Source organism: Caretta caretta, chromosome 8, assembly GCF_965140235.1.
Source record: "Caretta caretta isolate rCarCar2 chromosome 8, rCarCar1.hap1, whole genome shotgun sequence".
NCBI classification, from domain to species: Eukaryota; Metazoa; Chordata; order Testudines; family Cheloniidae; genus Caretta; species Caretta caretta.
Window position 1 is genome coordinate 16220640 of NC_134213.1, and position 25000 is coordinate 16245639.

Below are 25000 nucleotides of genomic sequence, written 5' to 3' on the forward strand. Positions count from 1 at the left end.
GTTTGAGCTTGGGCTGGAGCCTGGGCTTTGGTACCTTCCTGATCCTGGGGTCTCAGAGCTGGGACTCCAGCCCGAGCCCAAATGTCTCCGCTGCAATTGTATAACCCCACAGCCCGAGCCCGGCAAGTCTGAATCAGCTGACCTGGGCCAGCCATCGTGGTTTCATTGCACTGTAGACATAAGGCTTAGACATCTGTGGGGCAGCGACTGGGACTTCTTTTGTGTATGGAAAGTGCCTGATATGTCATGGGCATTACCAGAAATTACTAATGCCCTAACCCTGGGGTGCTGGAAGAATTTGTCTTGTGAGGTGCTGAGAGGCATTGAACCAAACCGTAAACCCTGTGTATGATGGTAACTCCTTCATGCCGTAGCACCCCTAGTTCCAGCACCTATGCCCTAACCCATCCTGGTAGCATCCCCAGAATCACAGGTGTTAGACTCGGAAAATACATTGTTGCAGGGAGAGAAAGCTCTGCAGGATTTGAGTCTTTTATGCATAGGGTGGGCCGAACCTGCCCTGTTACATCTGTGCAGACTCCACTGTCATCAGCCTTTGCGTGGGTGAGAGTGAGAGCTGAATTGTGCCCATTAAAAATAGCTGGCCTTGGTTCACAAAGCTGTATGAACCTTGTGCCTTGAAATAAAAGACCCAGCAATGTATTATATTATAATTACCATCAATGGGTAATAATAGTCATGTGCAATCATATAACTTGCTTTACTATACCTATAGCAAGAGGTGCAGCCTAGGACTGATCGGAACTATATTGGAACAAGCTGGTGGCTGGTTTGGGCCCCCCAGTGCAGGTGAGAGCAGCTCCAAGGGCGCTCTAACATACATCCAAGCTGCAGTGGTCCCACAGGGGCCCACCAACAGTCCAGAACAGAGTGCAGAACACTTTGGCTATGTCCCATTCTGTCCCAACACCCTTCCAGTATGCAACCTTCCCTCTACCTTGGAGCTGGTTTATGACTGTTATGGCAGCCCTGTGCCACCCAGGAAGGGCTGCTAGGGAAATTCCTGGGGAAGGAGGTACATCTACTTTAATTTGTATACCTCAGAAGCTGCAAAAAGGGTCTGTAATGAAGCCCAGAAGTGGGGTCCCTACTTCTTCCTCTACAAACCTGCTTTGTCTAGCACCGGCTTCCCCTCTGTCAACCTAAAAAATGTAGCTAGTGTTGGTGCAAGAGCCTTCTCCTCTGCAGCTCCCGTCATCTAGGACATCCTCTCTGGATAGCTGCACTTCAGTGACTCTCTCTTTTAAAAAGCTAAGCTGAAAACATCTTTTTTCTCATCTATTTTAAACATTAGGGTCTCTCTCCCTCAGATATTATTTTGTACTTTTAAGTCAGCCACTGTAGTATATTAAAGTCTGCAAAGTGCTTCTGGACAGTTTGCATGGAAGATGTTATGGAAAATAAAGTCACTCTGTAATTGTACAGTAGTTACTTAGTAGTTTTCTGAAGATTTAAAACCATGATCCTTTGTAGTTATTTAACGAAGGCAACTTTTTAAGTGCTAAAACACTAACAAATGTTTAAAACCCACATCTCATTTCAGGGGGCTTAGTTCCCCCCGCTGATGTAGAGTGTAATGATTCCACCCTGATAGTAAATAAATTCTACTGATTGCCAGCGAGGATTTCAGTGTAACTCTTCTGTGTTTGCAGCTGGTAAAACTGCTCTAATCGACACCTGCCATTCTGCCGTTGCTTGGATGCAGCGTGGAGTCCATGACAAATGTACACATCCCACTCCTAGCTGAGTTATGCACTTAGCATTAATGCTGTAAGGGGACAGAGGATAAGCTACCCTGACTTGCTGTAATGCTAGTTTGACCCTGTAGGTTCTTGCAGTCTCTGAAGGGCAGGTGGAACTGATGTTTTATGGGAAACAGTAGGCAGGTATCCACAGAGAGTGTGTTCGGATGCTGCAAGAAGTATTGAGAAAAGCGTTTCTCTGCAGACAGCAGCCATGATGCTGTGCTCTGTGTGATCAGCCTTTAGGGTATGACGACACTGCCGTTGGGATGTGTGAGGGCAGCATGTGAGGCTAGGATTTTGTTGTGGTCACAGAAATCGAGAATTTGAATCAAGTCCATGAAGGCTTGGAAAGGGCTGGAAAACCGCATCTGATTGTGCCCCCAAGCCCAGGGTCCCAGGCAGGTTTGTATCGCTTGAACTGCTGCGGTTTCACTGCTACTTTTAGTGCGCTGGCTTGATCCAAGCGAGGTGAGCTATGTCTACATGTGCCACATGCATGCCTCCCAGCCGCAGTGTGACATGTGCTTAGAGAGAGATGGTGTTGACTACCAGGCTGCTGTATGTCACAAAGCATCACAGAACTGGATCGGACCCCATGATTTGGTGTCTTATTGTTTCCTTTTAGGGTGTACAGAAAACTGTGTTAAAATTACAAGCTACCGGTTTAAGTTGATAATGGTCTTGCTTGCAGGCTAGGGAAGGGAAACACGTGAGCTGGGCATCTGCAAAAAGCTAGCCTACAGCCACGTGGGATGAGTTGTGCCTCTTTGCCTTCAGAAGCAGCCTGCTTTGTCTCTCTCTGATTTTGGTTTTTGTGTGTTAAAGTTCTGGATTTTCAGAAATAAAGTTGTGTGATATTGCAACCTTCCAAAATGAGGAGTTTGTTTTTATGAAACTTCTCTGTATGCCATGAACATAACACCTTTCTTGCTCCTGTTGGCTTACCTTGCTTTCTTGTTAGAAACACTATCCCTTGAGAAGACCTTGCTGACTGCAATTGTGTTCTTGTGAGTCATTCCACATACTTGACTCCCCCCGCTTCCCTACATGTGGTTGGGAGGGATGTCTCTCCACAGTGCTCTGGAAACCAAAGGGTAGGATTTGTGAGTAAGCTCTTTAAGCACTGAGTTCTGGAGCCTGATTGCTGTATATCAGTGGACCTGGGAAGCCCACAAGTTGCACCTCATGTGACTATCAGACACTCTTCTTTCCAGAACAGCCCTCAAAACCTCTAGTATCTTCCACTATAAAACTGCATCAACACTTACCCTACAGTACTCAACACTAAATAAGTGGACTGGTGGTAACATCACTTATTTTTTTTATTGGCCTTTAAAATTCTTTCAAGATGACTTTGTATTTATTTCATTGAAAAGCTTATGTAACAGTAAGAGGATCGTGGTACTGCCAAGCTGGTCTGTGGTTTGAATGAGGGCTGCGAGTGGTTTGAGCTGGGAGCTAAGGGTTATGATGAGTGATCTCATGCTCTCAATTTCTTTGGCATGTCATCTTTATAGCACCTCACTGGTACTGTACGCTAGAAAGGTCCCTACCAGGGTACCTGGAGTTATCACTTGGGACCCAGCCATTTGAACTCTCAGATACCTGAGAACAACACTGGGGGGGAAAGTTTTGAATGGAACAAGTAAATTATGTTTTTATAGTTGCTTAATAGTGGTAGACTAGAATTATGGCAGCTTTTATGAGCACATGGACAGTGCTCTTTGCAACTGTTATGTATAGTAGCATCCAAGAGCTTATAATGGTACCTGCTGGTGGATTTCCTTCAAGTCAGTGGTTTATAGCCATGCTTTCAATAGGGTACGGTACCTGTACTTTGCAACACCAAAGGCCACATTGGCCACTTACTAGGACTCTGAGGGCTGCAACTAAATAGGCATCTTATCAAAATAAAAAATAAACACCCAGGATCCTAACATTTGTGCAACATGTATCTTTCTTGATAAGAATATTTAGCATGTTATCTCAAGAGCACTTTCCAGCCGTTAGCAAATTAACCCTTGCCACATTCCTCTGAGTTATGTGTCTCTGACTATATATTTTTTTCCACATGGGAAAACTGAGGCAGAGAGGTTCAGTGGCTTATCCCATTGCCAGAGTATTAAGGAGAAAATCTAATTGAAAAACCAGCAGAGAGGAGGCCAAGAGAACCCAGCTCGATCTCACTGAAATATCTGGCATGCATGATGTTCTGCAGCTGGATCAGCAGTGACAGAACTAGTGCAGCTGTTCATAACTGATACATTGCGGGGGGAAGGGGGGGACATTGATGCTGTCTGTTATTCATGGAATTGAGTGAGGAGCTTGAGCCTTTGGAGCAGAGAGTATGTGTGTGGGTGTGGGGGCTTGAAAGCATAGAGAGGGGGAAAGGAGAGAGTACAATGATAAATGGGTCAAGTTAATCCCTGGTGTAACTCTGGGGGCTTACTGCAGGGATGAATTTAGTCTGAGGAATGTAGCCCTGGAACAAGCAGGGCACTAGTTCCATTGGTCTGCTGAGTGGGCAAACTTACCAGGGATGTGGGATTCAGACCCGGACTCTTCTCTTATGCAAGCCAAATTATACCCTTAGTAACACTGGTGAAGATCCAGCATCTCCAGATGAAGCCCTCACTGACACCTGTGCAACTGCATGAGCCCACAGTATGGTTGCATAGGTGTACGTGAAGGCCTCATTTGCAGACATCATGGAGACCATAATTTGGTCTGCAGAACCCTCATTTCCTTATTACTGGAGACAAGTATCAAAGACGCCAGCTTGACTCTGAGAGGCCAGAATGGGTTTGCAGGGTCAGTAGTTATTAGTAGGCTGAGCACACCGGACATGGAGCCACTGAGACACACAAACTTGGGATCCAGTGATACCATTTTTTAAAGAGCCACTTTTCAGGATCGGATTGCAGTTTTACTTAAAATAATTCCCCAGGGAATGGCATTGCCTTTGGCTTTGACCACACGACCTCTTGTACCCCATTTTTTATAAGTTGTTTGTGTTTTCTTCAATTTCATGCCTGATTTCTTGCACGTGTGTTTATTTCCCTGTCATTTGCCTTTCCTCATTACAATTTTCTTGGGATGAAGCTCCTAAGGCATTGATGAAATTTCATTGCTTTTGGAGTCTGTAGATCTGAGAAGTTATAGTGAGTCCCAAAAAAACCTGTGGTAGAAACTCAAAGATGGAATTTGGCTAAGGAAAGCATAATGGGGGTAAGGATGTATCAGACACCATGAACCTATTTTCTTTTAGCTATGACATCACTACCTGTTTTGCAGAATGGCTTTTATCAGCTGAATAGGATTCGTTACCCAAACCCCTCCAGCTGCAAATCTAGAGGAAGGAGCATACTCTAGGCCCAAACTTCTTGAATTTACTTATGAATGACCTCATGTATATTTTAAACAATGACCATATGGAGACAAAAACATCTGACTGATTGTGTTATGCAGTTTAAGGGGAGGAAAAACTCTTCCCACTATATGAGGGGAGGGATAGCTCAGTGGTTTGAGCATTGGCCTGCTAAACCCAAGGTTGTGAGCTCTACGTTTGAGGGGGCCATTTAGGCATCTGGCGCAAAAATTGGGGATTAGTCGTGGGGGTTAGACTACATGACCTTCTGAGGTCTTTTCCAACCCTGATATTCTATGATCCCTCGTCCACGCCTTGTTTCTGACTGACACGTGCATGCCTCATTTTGAAACAGGAAGCACATCCCAAATGGCTGGGCTGGTATCAAGCTGCAGTAGGCACAGTTGCTGAGTGACAAAGTGTTAATCCAACCTGTCTCTCACCAGTGTACATTTTAAAGTTCTGGAAACACCAAGTGAAGAGATGCAATTAAGACAGCTTGTTTTTTTGGAGATGCAGTACTTCTATTAAGCAATCACTCTGTTTATATCCGTGCTAATTGAAGTAAATTGCTTTCTGCAATCAAATTGTGAAGTTCCCTTTCCGATCATGATGTGAGTTGGGCTCCAGTTCCTGATTTCCAGTATTTAGTCTGCTTTTAGTCTTTTCCCTTTAATTAATTTCATACATTCAGTTGGTTTCTAGAAACATGTATTTGTTGGGTGGTTTGGATGATACCGTTGCTTTTGAAATTACCCATTAGGGGTTTTTCTTCGCTCCAGCTTGTTTTCTGAGGTACTGCTGAGGCAGAATGTGGATGAACTGGGCACATTCAGCTATCAAACATAGATGGTCTCTAGTGCCCTGACTCTGGGCTGGTGTATAGCTATGAACTATGGTCTGAACTGTATGAACAAATACTTGCAATCTGGTCCAGTATAAAATTACTATTCCAGATTAGAAATTAAGAACATCAGTCAGACATGAGTCACTCTTATTTGCCATGGCTGCAGTTTTTCCTCTCATTAATCTTATGGTCGATCTCCTCTGTTACAAACTGAACCGTAGAGAAAAATGCTAACTATAATGTAAATGCCATCTTCTCTATACCAAGGGAAGCACCTCTGCCACTTGAGCCATGCATCATTGTTAGCATTTGAATTTTTTTGCATATAGTGACCCATTGCTGGCCTAGAGAATATAGGGTGTTTTGTACTATTCATGTTGCTGGAAAGATGAAACTTAGGCCTTGTCTACACACAAGCTTGCACTGATTTCATTTAACTGGTGGAAAGCACTGTTTCAAAGTAACACTGATTTATGTTGGGCTTAGTTTAAACCCGTTCCAAATGGAGTTTCACTAAAATGAAATAAGCTGCCCTTGAACTGAAATAAGAGCATCCACACAGGAGTTTGCCCATTTAACTAAACTGGTTTAAATTCACACCTTTAGTTAAACCCAGTGCCATTCTCTATATATGCAAGCCCTAGGATAAAAAATGGATTGAAGTTGGTGACATAACCTTCAGGCCTGTCTGAAATCAGAATGAGACCGCATTTCCTTGTGTAAGTGTCAGATAAGCCCTGTCTGCACTACACCGTCCTGGGCAATAGGAAGGTGTGATAGCATATCCACCCCACACAACACCTGGTGGGGTTAAGGTGGCTAAGTGGGCCAATAACTGCCCTGGCTGCATCTGGAGAAGGAGACAAGGAGCTAATTAGAAGAGGTGTGGCCTGTATAAAGCCAGGTAGCTGGCAGTAGAAGGGGCTGAAGAGAAGCAGGCTGCAGTCACTCCTAGAGAGAACAGAGGTAGTCCATAGTTACTCCCTGAGAAGAGGGAGTAGGGAGGCTGGCAAACCCAGAGAGGGGGAAAGCCAGGAAGGTACGAAAAGGCTCAGGGGGAAAGCAGCAAGGTAGGACAGTGCAGGCCTTGGCTGCTGAGTGGACGGCCTCTGAGCTGGAACTCGGAGTAGAAGGCAGGCCAAGGTCCCCCTACCAGCCACTGAGTGGCATGGCTGGGCAGTGAGCGGAAAGACTGCCTGAGCCCATTTGTCAAGAAAGACTTTGGTACCTCAGAAGAGGGGAAAATGGATAGTGACCTGACCTGAGTCACGAAGAGGGAGCCCCCTGAGTGGCAGACGGTGAGAGAATACTGAGAGAGAGACTGCCAGAGGAGGGTGCAATACCTGGCCAGTGTAAATCCACAGGACAGCCAGGAGGAGGTGCCACCAGTGGTGAGTGACCCCTGTCACAGAAGGCTAGAGCATGCATCATTCCTTAGTGTGGTTATATCCGTTTTTTTTCCTGTTCTTACAAGCATGAATAAAGTGCATTAAAACATGGTGCAGCCACAGTTGTGCTTCACAACCATGCTAATGATCATTATATTTATGTCCTCGACAGGGACATACACTAGATTTGGGTGACTACATTATGCCTAATGTCAAACTCCACTCCTACACTACGTTCAAAAGTTCCAAGATTCCGGTTTGATTCCAGGTCTCTGGTTCTGCAGGTCAGGAGGGGCTGGAAGTATGGCAGAGGCAGCACCTTTGACCCTGTGGGAATGAACTGTCTTGCTTAATTGGTTTCAGAGCGGTAGCCCTGTTAGTCTGTATCCGCAAAAACAACGAGGAGTCTTTGTGGCACCTTAGAGACTGACAAATTTATTTGGGCATAAGCTTTCGTGGGCTAGAACCTACTTCATCAGATGCATGGAGTGGAAAATACAGGAGCAGGTATAAATGCATGAAAAGATGGGAGTTGCCTTATCAAATGTGAGGTCAGTCTAATGAGACAATTCAATTAACAGTAGGATACCAAGGCAGGAAAAATAACTTTTGTAGTGGTAATGAGAGTGGCCCATTTCAAACAGTTGACAAGAAGGTGTGAGTAACAATAGGGAGAAATTAGGTTTAGGTTTTGTAATGACCCAACCACTCCCAGTCTTTGTTCAGGCCTAATGTGATGGTGTCCAGTTTGCAAATTAATTCCAATTCTGCAGTTTCACGTTGGAGTCTGTTTTTGAAGTTTTTTTGTTGAAGAATTGCCATTTTTAGGTCTGTTATTGAGTGACCAGGGAAAATGATGTGTTCTCCTAATGGTTTTTGAATGTTATCAATCCTGATGTCAGATTTGTCCATTTATTCTTTTGCATAGAAACTGTCCATTTTGGCCAATGTACATGGCAGAGGGGCATTGCTGGCACATGATGGCATTTATCACATTGATAGATGTGCAGGTGAACAAGCCCCTGATGGTGTGGCTATGTGGTGTCCCTTGAATAGATATGTGGACAGACTTGGCACTGGGGTTTGTTACAAAGTTTGGTTTCTGGGTTGGTGTTTTTGTTGTGTGGTGTGTAGTTGCCTGTGAGTATTTGCTTCAGGTTGGGGGGCTGTCTGTGAGTGAGGACTGGCCTGTCTCCCAAGGGCTGTGAGTGAGGGATCATCCTTCAGGATAGGTTGTAGATTCCTGATGATGCACTGGAGAGGTTTTAGTTGGGGGCTGTAGGTGACGGCTAGTGGCGTTCTGTTACTTTATTTGTTGGGCCTGTCCTGTAGTAGGTGACTTCTGGCATCCAACTGTCTAAGGAGTAGGGTTGATGGGCTTGAACATGAGTCCTAGAAAGTCTTCAGCTAAAAGGAATGGGAATGAGGGATCACTGAGTGCATAGATTTCAGAGGAACAGCCGTGTTAGTCTGTATTCGCAAAAAGAAAAGGAGTACTTGTGGCACCTTAGAGACTAATCAATTTATTTGAGCATGAGCTTTCGTGAGCTACAGCTCACTTCATCATTCATCTGATGAAGTGAGCTGTAGCTCACGAAAGCTCATGCTCAAATAAATTGGTTAGTCTCTAAGGTGCCACAAGTACTCCTTTTCTTTTTCTGAGTGCATAGAGAATCCTTCCTAGGAAACAAAGAATGGAAGCCTGTCAAGAGAGGGGAAAATGATATTGTATTAATCTTTGCTCATGACTAAAAGGCTCATAAGAAAGGACAAAAGCAATTTACATGGCCAGTCACCTGCAGCAGGGAGCTATTCACGGCTGGCTTTGGGATTTCACACTCATCAGCACAGCTTTGGAGCAGCATCCTCCTTAGATGTCAAATGGCTGCCACGAATAGGAATTCTCTGATCCATGAAATACTAAACTGAACTCTCTGCAAACACTGTACTCTTCCTAGATACCACCACCGGGCATAGGAATCTGGGCCAGTTTGAAAGCTTGTGGGGGCATGTTGAGTACTCCCGCACGGGAGGTACAGGATCAAGAGAGACTCCCATTCCTTAACCTAGATTGATGGAGCCAGGCTGTCTCACTAGGACGAGATACAGCTCCAGCAAAGGGAGTGCTATCCCATCCTGTACTCTGTCATTGCCCCCTTCTGTCCAAGTAGGAGAGTTAGGCCTTGTCTACCCTATAAATGCTTTGCCAGTATAGCGACAGCAGTATAGCTATGCCAGCAGAGCCCCGTAAGTGTGGACACAGCATATGCTGAAAGAAGGAGTTCTGCTGGCCACATAGTAACACCCCCTCCCCAGATGACACTAGCTACAGCAACAGAAGCACTCTTTTATTCGCACAGTTGCATCTACACTGTGGTTTTTGTTGACAATACCTATGGCAGCTAGGGCATGTGTGGGGTTGTTGTTTTTTTCCCTCCCTCCTGACGAACATAGTTATGCTGACAAAATTTTGCAGTGTAGACTTGCCCTGAGGAACGTCAGTGCTCCATATACCAGGAATAAACAAGGGGAAATAGTTTCACTTAGTATAATGACTCAACCACTCCCAGTCTCTATTCAAGCCTAAGTTAATTGTATCCAATTTGCTAATTAATTCCAATTCAACAGTCTCTCCTTGGAGTCTGTTTTTGAAGTTTTTTTGTTGAAGGATAGTCACTTTGAGATCAGAAATTGAGTGACCAGAGAGATTGAAGTGTTCTCCAACTGGTTTATGAATGTTATAATTCTTGACATCTGATATGTGTTCATTTATTCTTTTACGTAGAGACTGTCCAGTTTGCCCAATGTACATGGCAGAGGGGCATTGCTGGCACATGATGGCATATATCACATTGGTAGATGTGCAGGTGAACGAGTCTCTGATAGTGTGGCTGATGTGATTAGGCCCTATGATGGTGTCCCCTGAATAGATATGTGGGCACAGTTGGCAATGGGCTTTGTTGCAAGGATAGGTTCCTGGGTTAGTGATTCTTTTGTGTGGTATGTGGTTGCTGGTGAGTATTTGCTTCAGGTTGGGGGGCTGTCTGTAGGCAAGGACTGGCCTGTCTCCCAAGATTTGTGAGAGTGATGGGTTCTCCTTCAGGTAGGTTGTAGATCCTTGATGATGCGTTGGAGAGGTTTTAGTTGGGGGCTGAAGGTGACGGCTAGTGGCGTTCTGTTATTTTCCTTGTTGGGCCTGTCCTGTAGTAGGTGACTTCTGGGTACTCTTCTGGCTCTATCAATCTGTTTCTTCACTTCAGCAGGTGGGTATTGTAGTTGTAAGAATGCTTGATAGAGATCTTGTAGGTGTTTGTCTCTGTCTGAGGGGTTGGAGCAAATGTGGTTGTATCGTAGAGCTTGGCTGTAGACAATGGATTGTGTGGTGTTGTGTGGGTGAAAGTGGAGGCATGTAGGTAGGAATAGCGGTCAGTTGGTTTCCGGTATAGGGTGGTGTGTTTGTGACCATCGCTTATTAGCACTGTAGTGTCCAGGAAGTGGATCTCTTGTGTGGACTGGTGCAGGCTGAGGTTGATGGCGGGATGGAAATTGTTGAAATCATGGTGGAATTCCTCAAGGGCTTCTTTTCCATGGGTCCAGATGATGAAGATGTCATCAATATAGCACAAGTAGAGTAGCGGCATTAGGAGACGAGAGCTGAGGAAGCGTTGTTCTAAGTCAGCCATAAAAATGTTGGCATACTGTGGAGCCATGCTGGTACCCACAGCAGTGCCTCTGATTTGAAGGTATACATTGTCCCCAAATGTGAAATAGTTATGGGTGAGGACAAAGTCACAAAGTTCAGCCACCAGGTTTGCCGTGACATTATCGGGGATAGTGTTCCTGATGGCTTGTAGTCCATCTTTGTGTGGAATGTTGGTGTAGAGGGCTTCTACATCCATAGTGGCCAGGATTGTGTTTTCAGGAAGATCACTGATGGATTGTAGTTTCCTCAGGAAGTCAGTGGTGTCTCGAAAATAGCTGGGAGTGCTGGTAGCGTAGGGCCTGAGGAGGGAGTCTACATAGCCAGACAATCCTGCTGTCAGGGTGCCAATGCCTGAGATGATGTGGCGCCCAGGATTTCCAGGTTTATGGATCTTGGGTAGCAGATAGAATACCCCAGGTCGGGGTTCCAGGGGTGTGTCTGTGCGGATTTGTTCTTGTGCTTTTTCAGGGAGTTTCTTGAGCAAATGCTGTAGTTTCTTTTGGTAACCCTCAGTGGGGTCAGAGGGTAATGGCTTGTAGAAAGTGGTGTTGGAGAGCGGCCGAGCAGCCTCTTGTTCATATTCCGACCTGTTGAAAGAGACTCCAGTCCTACTTTGTGACCTGAAATTTCTGAATGACAGTCAAAAGAGGAGCCAGCTACCCCTTGCTTTGATACTTGTTTTCTAGTCACACTTTAGTGACTTAGGATGCATTTTCCTGGAACGGTTTTTATGTCTCTCAGTCTAACATGATCAAAACATTAGAGCATTTCTCAGAATCTCACTTCTTGGGGCATGAAGGAATCTGAAACATATGGTATGTTTGTTTTCACTTGTGTTGCTTCCGTCTTCTGTCATGCCTTTATTCATCTGCTGCAATTACAGTTTCTAAGTATAAACTTAAAATGAAGGCAAGGCTGGATTTGTGGGGAACATATGGACAAATGGAAAATAAACAGCACATGGAATCTCTGGTTAATGAGTCCCTGTATGATAAGATCTTACAAAAAAGACAGATCTAATACAATGGTACAGTTCTGAAAAAATTTACAAAGAATCAAATTAATCTTTATTTTTTCCAGATAGGAATTGCTTCAACTAAATTATGAAGCAGAAAAATCCATTAACAAAATCCTCTGACACCAGGATTCCATAGATTTCTTTAATCCTAGTTGTTCTGGTAGAAGATGGAGATTGTGTTGATATCAATGGTGGTTGATTTCCTTCTAGTGAAAAATAAAATCAGCATGGACATTTTATTCTTATCTGCAGCCATTAATAGCCTGGGATGTGGGGTATTGTTGACCTCTTTCTGCAGGATCTGGCGTGGCTGAATGGAAGACACTCCATTGGCTACACTCCTTTCTGTCAGAGAGCTGTATTGGGAAATGTTTCATCTTTGAGGGTCTTCACATGCGGGATTCCATGTAGTTCTATCTTGTGACTCCTCTGGTTCAATATGTAGGTGAAGCCAATAAGAGAGATTGTGAGCTGCTTGGGCTGTAGTGTTATCTGTAGGGAGATGGTATTCAACTCTGTCTCCTTTTCTTTGGACTTCCATTCCACTATTCTTCTACTCATGACTGAGACGAGGATCGGCATGAAAAATAGCTGGTTGCAGATAAACCAGGGTAAGATGGAAACAAGAACTGTTGGAGAGGGAGACATAGAATCATAGAATCATAGAATATAAGGGTTGGAAGGGACCCCAGAAGGTCATCTAGTCCACCCCCCTGCTCAAAGCAGGACCAATTCCCAGTTAAATTATCCCAGCCAGGGCTTTGTCAAGCCTGACCTTAAAAACCTCTAAGGAAGGAGATTCTACCACCTCCCTAGGTAACGCATTCCAGTGTTTCACCACCCTCATAGTGAAAAAGTTTTTCCTAATATCCAATCTAAACCTCCCCCACTGCAGCTTGAGACCATTACTCCTCGTTCTGTCATCTGATACCATTGAGAACAGTCTAGAGCCATCCTCTTTGGAACCCCCTTTCAGGTAGTTGAAAACAGCTATCAAATCCCCCCTCATTCTTCTCTTCTGCAGGCTAAACAATCCCAGCTCCCTCAGCCTCTCCTCATAACTCATGTGTTCCAGACCCCTAATCATTTTTGTTGCCCTTCGCTGGACTCTCTCCAATTTATCCACATCCTTCTTGAAGTGTGGGGCCCAAAACTGGACACAGTACTCCAGATGAGGCCTCACCAATGTCGAATAGAGGGGAACGATCACGTCCCTCGATCTGCTCGCTATGCCCCTACTTATACATCCCAAAATGCCATTGGCCTTCTTGGCAACAAGGGCACACTGCTGACTCATATCCAGCTTCTCGTCCACTGTCACCCCTAGGTCCTTTTCCGCAGAACTGCTGCCTAGCCATTCGGTCCCTAGTCTGTAGCTGTGCATTGGGTTCTTCCGTCTAAGTGCAGGACCCTGCACTTATCCTTATTGAACCTCATCAGATTTCTTTTGGCCCAATCCTCCAATTTGTCTAGGTACATAGAAGCGGGTAGAGAGTTTTTCTGCCTCAGCTGTGGAGAGTGTACACCTGCCTTTCTCCAAAATGGTTCATGGCCCTATTGTCCCATCCAGTTGGGTTCATTGCTGCTCCTGGGATGTCAGGTAGCAGCAGTGGCATGTATTAGCTTTCACGCTCCGCAACTAGCCAGAAGGTTGCAGCCATTCCTCTCTGATCTGGGTCTTATAACAGTTATCCACATCTTTGTCCCCTGCAGGCTAGTGCACTGTAATTGGACATTCTATACCTTGGAGTGCCCTGTAACCCCCATATTTCTGATTTTTATATAATTGTGATCTTGCCTGTAAAGCATGCCATGTAAGGTATCTGGGGAAGTCACTGTTCTATCTAAATATGTGTATCATTAGTGCATATGAAGTTATGAGATTGTGTTGTATGGTTGTCAGTAAAACATGCTGTGAGTTGGGAAATCAGCCAAATATTAGCTCCCCAGAGACAACAGCAAGGAAAGTAACCAACACCTGGCTGGGTGTCAAATAACCATCAACAGCCATTGTCCAGCAAGGGAATTACAATTCAGTGACTCACCTGCATAAGGCCACACCAGGGTAATTGCTCAACCCTGCCTGGGGACTCAGCAATGCCCACCAGACATGCCTGGACTTGTGTTCTCCAAGAACATGAACTAAGGGTGTAAAACAGAACACACGGGTCCCATGCTTTGCCTTTCTCCCGCCCCCACCTATGATGCAAATAACAAGGACACTCGGAAGATTGAAGATTCCAACAGAGGGGACTGGCCCAAGTTTTAAGGGTGAAACCTGTGTTCTATGAACTGCAATATCCAGTGGGGTGAGAAACTGCTTAATCGAGATGTTACCCAGCCTAATAGGGTTGAGAGTTTAGATTGCATCCTTATATTTTATTTTATTTTGGTAACCACTCTGACTTTTTGCTTATCACTTAAAATCTATCTTTTATAGTCCATAAATTTGTTTAACTGTTTATCTTTACCAGTGAGTTTGCCTGAAGTGTTTGGCAAGGGAGTTTGCTCCGGTTTACAAAGGCTGGTGTATATCCACGTTCCATTGTTGAAGTGGTGAACCAATTAATAAATTTGCACTGCTTGTCTTGAGCAGTGCAAGATGATGTATTCCTGGGGTACAGTGCTGGGAGCTGGGGGGGGATTTGGCTGGTGCCTTTCTCTGTGCGATTGACGAGCGGCTCTGGGAGCATTCATGCAAACTAGCTGGGTGTGGGGCTCCACGTGCAGTTGTGCTGAGTGATCGCAGCGCCTGGAGGGGTTTGCTGCTGGTCACTAGCAAAGCATTGTGTGAGACAGCCCAGGCTGGAGAGTTAAGGGGGCACAGCAGTCCCAGACTGCACCCCAGGGATCCTGTCACATTGTTGCCCACCTGGAGACTCCAGCTAGTTGAGAACAGCTGCCCAACAACTGAATGGGACAAGCACCTGTAAACACATTACACCTGCACTCCAGACTTAGTACTGGCTTCCTGTTTCCTTCTAGGTTCAAGCCATGGTGATGATCCTTAGGGACCTGGGTAGTCCAGGACCCAGAGGTCCAAGAGATCAGCCTCCTCCCTGCCACCCCATAGACGGGATGTTCATCTTACACTAGCCTTGAAGGTGTTCATGAGGCTGAGAAGGGGCCAATTAACAAGATAGGCCACAGCTGAGGGGGAATTAGGTGGCCTAAGTAACCCCTGAATGATGATGAAGCCCAGCTGAGAAGGAACAGGTAGGGCTATTAAAGAGCCAGGAAGTGGGCAGTAGTGAGGGAGCCTATAGTCACTCTCTGGATGTTAGTGAGGAGAGGAAGGAAACCCAGGGGCAGAGTAGAAATTCTGGGATCCAGGCCCTGAAGGAAGGAAGGAAGGAAGGAAGGATTTCTCCAGAACAGTGGTGGAGTGAAAGCCTGAGAGAGGGAGAGATGGCAAAGGCTCAGTGAAATGGCAACAAGGTGGGACACTGTGGACCGTGGCTGCTAATTAGAGAGCCCCTGAGCAGGAACCCAGAGGAGAGGGCAGGCCTGGGTTCTTCTACCAGCCACTGGGGAAGTGGCCCAGTCAGGGCAGTGAGGGAGAAGACTGCCATTTTGGATGGAGAGACTTTGATAAACCCTGGGAAGGGTCAAAAACACACTGGTCTTGCTGGAGGTCCAAGCCATGAAGAGAGTATCCTGAATCACAGAGAAAGATGGCAGGGCACATGGATGACTGACAGAAGGGGATGGCAGACCTGGAAGGAGCTAATCTCCAGAGCAGTCAGGAGGAGCTGCCCTAGTGGTGAGTGAACCCCATCACAGAAGCTCTGGGTGTCAGTTCCCAGGGTTGAACCCTACTCATTGAACCCTACTCATCAGTACCAGCAGATTTGTAAAGCACAGCTGGAATTAGATGGATGCAGCAGTCAGGTTTCAACTTGCATGAGCTGGAGGATGTTTATTAATAATAATGATTATACTTTCCCCTGTCTGCAGTATGTATCTTCCAGGAATCTAAAAGCACTCTATAAACATGAGCTAATTAAGGCTCAAAACATCCTTATTACATCAGTATGGGTTACAGTTGGATCACTTAACTGCTGAAATAAAATTACCTCTACCGTGGCACACAGCAGCTGTAGACAGCGCACAGCAAGACCACACAACAGTTTAGACACTTATGTGACTTAAAACATAATAGGATATTAGGTGGGCAGATATGAACTAGAATTCTGGTCAGGACACTGAAGTTAACACAGCTCTGCTTATGTGTAGTCAGTGAGATCTTTAATGACCTTAAGTGGTTAGGATTTCTCATGTAGTACACTTTTTTTTTTAAATAATTTGGATATATCTCATCTAAAAGGCGGTAGATTCCACAGAACAGCACTCCCTAATACCAAATGGGGCACTGAGTCAGTGCTGATGACACAAACAACACCCACTTCCCCTTTTGTGTTCTCCCTACATGTAGGAAATTAATTACTTCAGTTGAACAAGAAGAACTCAGTCCTTCATCAAGTTCAAGGTTCATGTCTCTCTTCTTTCTGACTGAAGTATAGATGTTTTCTTAGACTTGAAGTCATTTATACCCTATTGTATTGTTTGTGATTATGCTTCTGATTGAATTATTTTTGTTTATTATGATTTCTAATTACTTGTAACTCACTGGCTGTGTGAGGTGGGGCAGTCCCTTAATCTCTCTGCTGGGGTTTTCCTGATGGATATAAAAATACTGCAACACATTGGTGGCTATTTGAGGCTTTATAAGTGAATATTATTTATTTAAATCTTGTAATTTAATATCAATGGGATTTTTTTGTGAGCCCAAGGAAGGGGAGTTTTTCCTTCCAGAGTTCAATCAGAATTAAGGGAAGAAATGAAAAAGATGAACCCTCATGGAAACTAGCATTGCATGGATACACTGTGCTAGAGATCTGATGTACTTAGCTGGCTGATCAAGAATGCTAGCATGCTTGACCCTGTCAGAATTAACAGGCCTTGTAGCAGATTCTATACACTAGACTTCAAAACTAGCCTGCAGAGAAGATGCAGGTGGTCTGCTGGCTGGTCACATAATGCTGGCACGCCTCCTTGTTTCCATCGGTTTCTTCAGGCTCCTGCAGGTTCTTAATGGCAAAGTATAGCCCAGAAGCCTGTAAAAGTAGCTGGAGAGGAGGAGCTTAGGGCTCACCACAACATGGAAGGAAACGGGAACTGTACTCTGGGACCACAGCCACTGGTGGGAATGGGGCTGTTAGCTGCCAATGGGACAGGAATATATAGGGGAGGAAGAAGTAAAGGATCCAGGCAATATGCCCAGAGATGCAAAGGGAAGAGGGAACCAAACACCAGGAAGAGAGATACAATGGGAGAGAAGTACCAGACAACAGAGTAGCATTTGCAGAGAAGAGAGGGGAACCACAGATGGGAAGGAGAGATTGATACTTTCAAAATGGACAAAACACTTACCACAGTGAAGACAGTTAAGGACATGTAAATACTTTCCTAATATTGCTTCTCCATGTTAGCAATTGCTGTAGTCCCATTGCTACATGAACAAAAGCAGGCGGATAAGTGACCCAGGAGACAATCTCTGCTGGTAAGAGGTGGTCTATGCAAGAACCACTGCACTAAACCCCCTAGCAATGCTGAACCCTTGCAGAAATAAGGGATCAAGGAGTATGAGCCGTGCAAGGATGCAGCATGGTAGGGGATTGGTGTATGCAGCCTATGGATCAAGATTCAGTGCAGCTGGAAGGATAACTTGCAATCAACTTTTGCAATCTAAAAGAGACAATTTAATAAATACAGCAATATAATGTTTTTTTTTTTGATAGCGTGAGCAAGTAGTAGAAATGCCTGAAAACACTTTCTTTTTCTGGCCCCAGTACAGTTTAATCATTAAACCACACTGACCAAAGCAAGGCATCAGGTTTGGATTCAGCTCAAAGAACAATTCATTAAATGGGAGAAGAAAGCTTGCTGTTTGTTACTGATTTAGGCTTTTTCCTGGGCAAAACAGGATCCTTTAATTGGCTCAGCTGAAGAAAACCAGATCAAACAGTGAGTGCGCTGGAACAACAAAGGAATGTCCTGGTATTTCTTTTTCCAAGTCTAGAAGTGGAAGTCATGACAGCCTTGGGATTTGTGGAAATTCCTCCATGCCTTGTTACTAGGTAGAGGAAATGGTCTAAAGTTCAGTTTTTAGTTTCTGCATTGCAGAGCAGGGGCCAATTTCCACTCTTTAAACTGATTTGAATTAACCCAGCGCTTTACTGGTTTGGGTGTAAATGGCATTTATAGTGTCTCATAAAAGCAGCTACAAAGTTAGTTAGTTGATCAAGTGAATTGTCAAAACACCTATTATTTCCATGATGATCTCCCCCAATCCCAATTCCAGGTTTAGTGGCACAAGACCTAGTAAAATAAATGGAAACATTTTTCCATTCCTGCTAGTGTTTCTTTCTGGCAGCTGCCAGAAAGAATCGGAATTGTAAAGGTTATATTTGCAATACACTCTGTGTCTTGCAGAACTTTTCCCTGTTAAGGATCCGTCTATATATTTCTGTAATAACGATTATTGTGTTTAATTTTCATCACTTATTTCCAAACTCCATTGGAGCTGCGAGTCAACCAAGAGCCCATGACCCCCCTCAGGAAGGCTATAATTAGAACAGCGGGGGGGAAATCCTGATTTAAAACAGTTCAAATTATTTGCTTTCCTTGTTACAATATAGTTTGTTGTTGTTGTTTTTTTAAGGGTGTCTCTGTGGATAAACGCTGTGCTGACAAGACTGGAGTCCTGCAAAGCTTGAAGGCAGGAAATGAAATAGGATGCACAATCCCGGAAGCCTGAAGTGTCCCTCAGGGGAGGCTTTCCCTAGATGAGCCAGGAAGTAAAATATTGATCAAGTCTTGCCAAGAAAAATCTTTCTCCAGAAAATCCTCTTGGGCTTTGAGTCCTGGTGGAATGTGTTCTCGTTCCCCCTCTCTCTCTTTCTTCCCTTCCTCTTTCCCAAATTCTTTTTAAAGAGGATTGTTCCAGCCCAGCTAATTCGGGAGTATCACACTAACTGGTATTATTTATGGATTCTTGTAAGGTATAGAGGACAGGGATTGTCTGTCTGCATGTGTACCTTATTTAGCAGTCTGGGCCCTGATACTGAATGGGGCCTTTAGCTGCTACTGTAATATAAACATTGATGAGCCTCAACTAAAGTTGGCCCTACCAGGTGAGGAGGGGCCTGGTGTGGTGTGGGGCAAGCCAAGTCGCCTTACCTTTCATTGTTGTAATGCTGTCTAGCGTACCCAAATGGCCTCCATTGCCATAGGTTCTGAGCACCTCACAAACACCCCTGTGAAGTAGGGCAGTACTATTAAACCCATCCTACAGATGAGGAACTGAGGCACGGCGAGACTGACTTGCCCAAAGTCATAGAGCAAGTCTACCTTGGAGGAGGCAAAAGCAGAACTGAGAGATCCTGAATCCCAGTCTAGAGCCTTAAGCACAAAGTCATTCAGCAGCATTTACTGCTGCTGTCCAGGGCAGTCGGTCCACTTTCACCCAGATGAAATTCACAGAGCTATAAACCCCCCAGCCCTTTCTCTGCAATATCTCACATGCATTTTTAATACCATAACATGCATAAGGATCAAAAATGCTTTCCATTTAATCTCTGAGGATAAGCAAGAAGGATTCAACGTGCCAAAACCTATAGGGCTTTCTGTCTTCCTTATAGGCTCCAAAATAACCTCTAAGCACCTTTCAAGTGATTAGCCCCAACTGAAGGATGGGATGTTAGCAGGCACAAGAGTCTTGCTATCTAGACTTGCTAAGTCTTTCATAGCAAAACCTTTTATCCTGCTCTCAAGAGCTGATTTTGACTCCAATATTCTATGACCAGGGTAAAAGCTTCCCTAGAGCGTAAATATGGGCTGTCCCCAAATATGAGCTTCCAGGTGCCAGAAAAATTCTCTTAAAGGGTGAGGGGTTTTTTGCAAGTCAGTAACTTTTGCACATCAAGTCAATGACCTGTGCAGATGTGTAAAATAGGCACACAAATCGAAAGCCTCATTGTCCAAATAGACTCTGGGAGCAGGAAAGCTCCATGCCCAATGATACAGTATTTGGGGGCTCGATAGTACTGAGCCATTTTTAAGAGGGTGTTTTTTATATCTTCCATACATGCCTTATTTTTGTTCTAACATTTTATTATAATGTCTTGCTATTGACAGTGAAGTGCTCTGAGAGTTAATGTAAAACAGTCTTACATTTTGTGTGTTTTGGGTTATTTGTTTAAGCTTCTATTAGGCTTGTCATGTGAGTCATCAGACAAAAATGTGAAAAGGGAAAAAAATTGTCTACATGTTCATACTGGGCGGTGAAAACAAGATTCATGAATACCTCACATAGGGGATTGTTCTTTGTTTTCAAGGGAAACTGAATCCCCTGGTCAAGGAAGACTTTAGTGTGATAACTGAAACTAATTTATTATAGCTCTTTATCAAGACATTAGTTTTGTGTTTCCCACTGATCTCCAGGCTCCTTTATATTCTTGTTGAAAGCTCTGAAATTATCTAGCCCATTTGGTGACTTCTAGATGTAATGCTCTGGATACATCAACTCCCAGTTACTAATCAGGACTTTAGAGTAACCAAACGGGAGCCTAGATCCTAGACAATATAAGCCAGGTTTTTTCACTTAGTGCAGTGAATGCTGGGATGGGACTTTAGAATTTTAGTCAGTATAGTCAGGCTACTCAAGCAGTGCAGATGTGACCAATAAATCCCATAGCTGTGTAATTCACTGTTAAGGAATGCTTTGCTTTAAGAAACTCTCAGTTACTGGGAACGCAACTTCTGAACTGGAGCCTTTAGCTGTGGTGCCCTTGAATTGTGTTGCTCAAGAAACACAGTTACTATCTCCATTTTTGAAGCGCAAGTGACAGGCATAGTGTGTTTGTGTTTTCTGTGGTGTCTCCCATTCAGTTCTGCTGTGGGACCTATTACATGACCAGGGTTGTATAAAATATAGCAAAAGCAAATATATAAAAGGAGATTATCTTGTACTGTATCAGTCAAACAGCTCTGCCTCCTGCTGCGACTGAGGGAAGAAGAGAAGCATCGTGTTTCAATAATTTAGAAGTAGGTGTTCTGGAACTTCAGTGATGATCCCACTAGTTTCTGGTGAGGCCAATACTTAGTAATGGACAGCGAAAAGCTCCTCTGCATGTAATTCAAGTGTCTACCATTCCCAACCAGAGAAAGGATAGAGATCTGCTGCAGAACTTGCATCCCTCCAACCCACCTGCTTATAGGATTATCTTCAGTGGAGTCAGGTGGGTGACAGGAGGAAATCAAATGAACAGAAAACCTTTTTTTTTTTTTTAAGGATGCTAAAGAAACCGGGTGAGCACAGCTCCGCGGTGGCCTCCACTGCAATTTTGTGGGCAGTGCTTTCTGTATACAGACAACTCAAGAATGTTACTGTGTTGGATCAGGAGATGACATATAATTTCTTCACGTGACACTGCAGAATGTGAGACTTCTGAGCCTGTCTTGAACTTCACCATAGATGTTTGGATCCGCCTCTAGTTAAGACAGAACGATTGGTTATGAAAATGTATTAACTATTGTGAGGGAAGGAATGGAAGGACCTGATTGGCCCAATGAGAACATCACTGTTTTGTTTCTCAGTGACCTCCAGACACCTACGGAGCCACTCATATTGGCACTATGCTCTGTAGTAAGCATTTATGGGAGCAGACCTCTAGGCTGTCACATCCTAGGGACAAGGACCTGCCTTCCCGCATGACCGTGAAACACTCTTGGGCACTTCATAAACAATGAGAAAAATAATGCAGTAGCAGGTAGCCTGATCCCAACAGTCAAAACCACAATAAAAGAGACCCGTGTTAAGCATCATTCAGTGAGCCAAGAACTTCCGTGGGGAACTAAGTGTGAGTGATGGAGACATGGCCATATAATTCTCAGTGCTTCTTTGCTCTGTGCCTCTTAATAGAAAGCTGCACCCCCTGGCTGAGCACATAAACCTGAATATTGCTGTGACCAGACACATAGCTGAGATGTATTTTGGATTACATTTTAAAATTAAAATGTACACTTCTGATCTAATAGGAATCTGTTAAAGCAAGAAACTTTAGTCTGGGATTCACTGGCCTGTCCCAAGCAAAAAGCACTCGCTGACCATGGCAGTGCCGGGTCTGCCCCATGGGCTAGTCATTTCCTTGGGTTAATCCATCAAGAGATGCAGTTTTCAGCTGAGTCAGCTAGAGGGAAATTACAGACTGAAATTTCCTACTTTACATCCTAATCTTGCAAGATGCTGCTGAACATCCTCCGCTCCCAGGGGGAGTGAAGGGCTCTCAGCACACAGCAAGATCAGGCCCCCAGTACCTGTGTCTGAACTGAATGCTTGCAGCAGCTATTTCATTGCAAAGTGAGGTCCTTTTCCTGATGGTCCTGTCCCTGGGGCACCAGAGCTGACCTGCTCAGAAAGAGGAAAGAAAACCCTTCATCCCAGTTCTGCACTCTCCTCACAGCGGTTAACGTAACAGGGTAGCGTGCTCATCTTCCAGAAAGAGTCAAGCCAGGGCAGCTGCACAAATACCCCAGACTGTACTGCACATGCAAAGGACATTTGCAGCAGAAAGGGCTGGCGCAGGGGAGGCCATGGGGGGCATTTTCAAAAGTACTCGCAAATAATTAAATTAGCTCAGCGGCAGCTAGGAAAGTTGCAGTCTACAGTCTAGGTCTGATCTTCCGAGATACAGCACCTGCAGCTGGCACAGAAGCAGCAGGACTTGGGGCCAACAGCCCAGCTGGGGCCAACAGCCCAGCCAGGGCGACCCCCTTTCCCCAGACGCCGCCAGAGTGGGAAGTGCTCCCTGGGAGCATAAGGCCCCAGTAGCCCTCGTCCCCCAGCCATGCAGGTAGAGGGAGGCAGGATTTCTCCCAGGGGGTGGCTAGGGTCTCTGGGATCCAGAAGGTGCAGCTCCCCCTCCACAATGTGTGACTCCAGCAGAAGCGGGTGTTTTGCTGTTTGGTCCTAGCCCTTCTCTCTGGGCCCACAGCCAGCAGGAGGACTCCAGGCCAAGGCTCCTCTATCTACATCCCTCGTGTCACTTGGGGCCGGAGGCTCCCTCATGCCAGGCACTCCTGAGCTGGCCCCTCCTGAGCCTTTCCCAGCTGCCTCACCCAGCCCTGCCAGGTCTGGGGGCGATCCATTTGCCTGTGGAGAAATCCCTGCCTGATTGGCTAGCTATCCTCTTTTTCCCCACCTCCTGGAAAAGGCCAGCCAATCAGTGCTGGGGCAAGCATTGAGGGACAGCCTGGAAGCAGCACCTGCGGCAGCTGCTGCTCCAGCAGAGACCCCTCTCTCAGGCATTCCTCTGGCCCCTGTGGGGTGGGGGAAGAGGAGGCTTCAGCTGCTACTCTTTCTGGTGTCTGAAGTGAGGGGCGGCACCCCGTGGAGCACTTTTAAAATGCGATATCATGGTGGGGATGGGGCTTAACAGCAAATGTGATGGGGCCATAGGTGCTGGAGGCAGGAGAAGGGGGAGCATGAAGGGCCATTGGCCTCCACTTTTTAAACTGGGTCATGCCCCCCATCTGTGAGAACCTGAACTTGGCAGGGGTGGAACTGGGGGGTGGGTTGAGGAGGGGAGAGGGGCAGGCGTAACAGCAGAGTCTATTCCCTGCTGGCATGACAGAGGGGCAGTCAGGGCAAATTTGAGTGGTGGTGTGACTGCATGTGCTAGGTTGCAACGCTGCTCACTCAAACTTGGTCCATTTAAGTTGCTTCCCCCTCTGCCTGCCCCCTTCCCCCCCATTTTTACAGTCCGCCTGGTGAGGTTTAAACTGAAATGCCCGTGGGAAAAGAGCACTGAATACTGGGGTCTTGCTCCAGCCCCGTTTCGCTCTCTTCTCTTTTCCCTCCCTTAGTCTTTGGTGTATTTTTTTGTGTGTTTCTGTCTTCCCAGCTCTAAGCAGGTTTGCACACATTTATGTAATTCCCATAAATTTAAGTTTATGCAAATGTGTGCTTGCTATTTTTCGTGCTGAGGACGTTGGGTGCGTATGCCCATCAGCAGGGCTCTCCTTGTTCAGACCCCGCCCAAAGGCTCAGGCCCACACCTGCCAGCCAAAGTGTGTGCGTTAAACACCCCATGCAAGGGTAACCCACTGGTGAGTGTATGTCCAAGGTCCCCAAGCACAGAGCTGTGGCTTATTCTGTAACCATTCATGCTTTTAGCCCTGGAGGTCCTTTGGTTCAACTCTGGTGTATTGGCCACAATGGCAGCTATCACCCAAGCACCTCCTGCTGGACACAGTGCTTGTTTCACTCTGCTCTGATTTCTTCATGGTATTGTCTTCTGTTAGCTCCTTTTTTCCACACACGCTCTTAAGCCCAACAAGAACCCAATGACACACAGTTCAAGTCACAGTCTCTGTGACTGCATAAGTTTAAAACTAGACTAAAGGGATTTGTGCCTCCCCACGGTGTGTGAAATAGAGTGGACGTCCCATCCCCTTTAAGTGCAATGCCAGTGCTGAAGAAGCTCTGCTGAGAGTGAAATGGCGCTGGGAAGAAACTGTCTTTTTCTAGAGGAGGGTTGCAGTGTGTCTGCAAGGAGAAAGAGTTCAACGTGGTCAAGTGAGAGGGAGAAAGTGATGCCCTGCGAGGGTAAACTGCTCTAATGTGTGAAGTTTGCTGAGCTGGATACGGGGCCTGTGGGGCAGCCATCCTACTCTTTCCTTTGCAATCGCGGCTCTTTGTTGGCTGTATATAAAAGGGGAGTGACCTCTGTTTTCTACACTTATTAGTGCCAGCCCCTGCCTTCGTCACTACTCAGTTTCCCACTGTTTCCTCTTGGGAGGGCAGAAACAGAACAGGAGTGCTGTCTGAGGTTACAAATTCACATTCC

At 45.4% G+C, this 25000-nt stretch overlaps 1 protein-coding gene across 1 annotated transcript in view; it reads right to left on the reverse strand.

Moving 5' to 3' along the window:
- SPRY4 (sprouty RTK signaling antagonist 4) overlaps positions 1-25000 on the reverse strand; it is a 91737-nt gene that overhangs the window by 12911 nt on the left and 53826 nt on the right. The window lies entirely within an intron of this gene.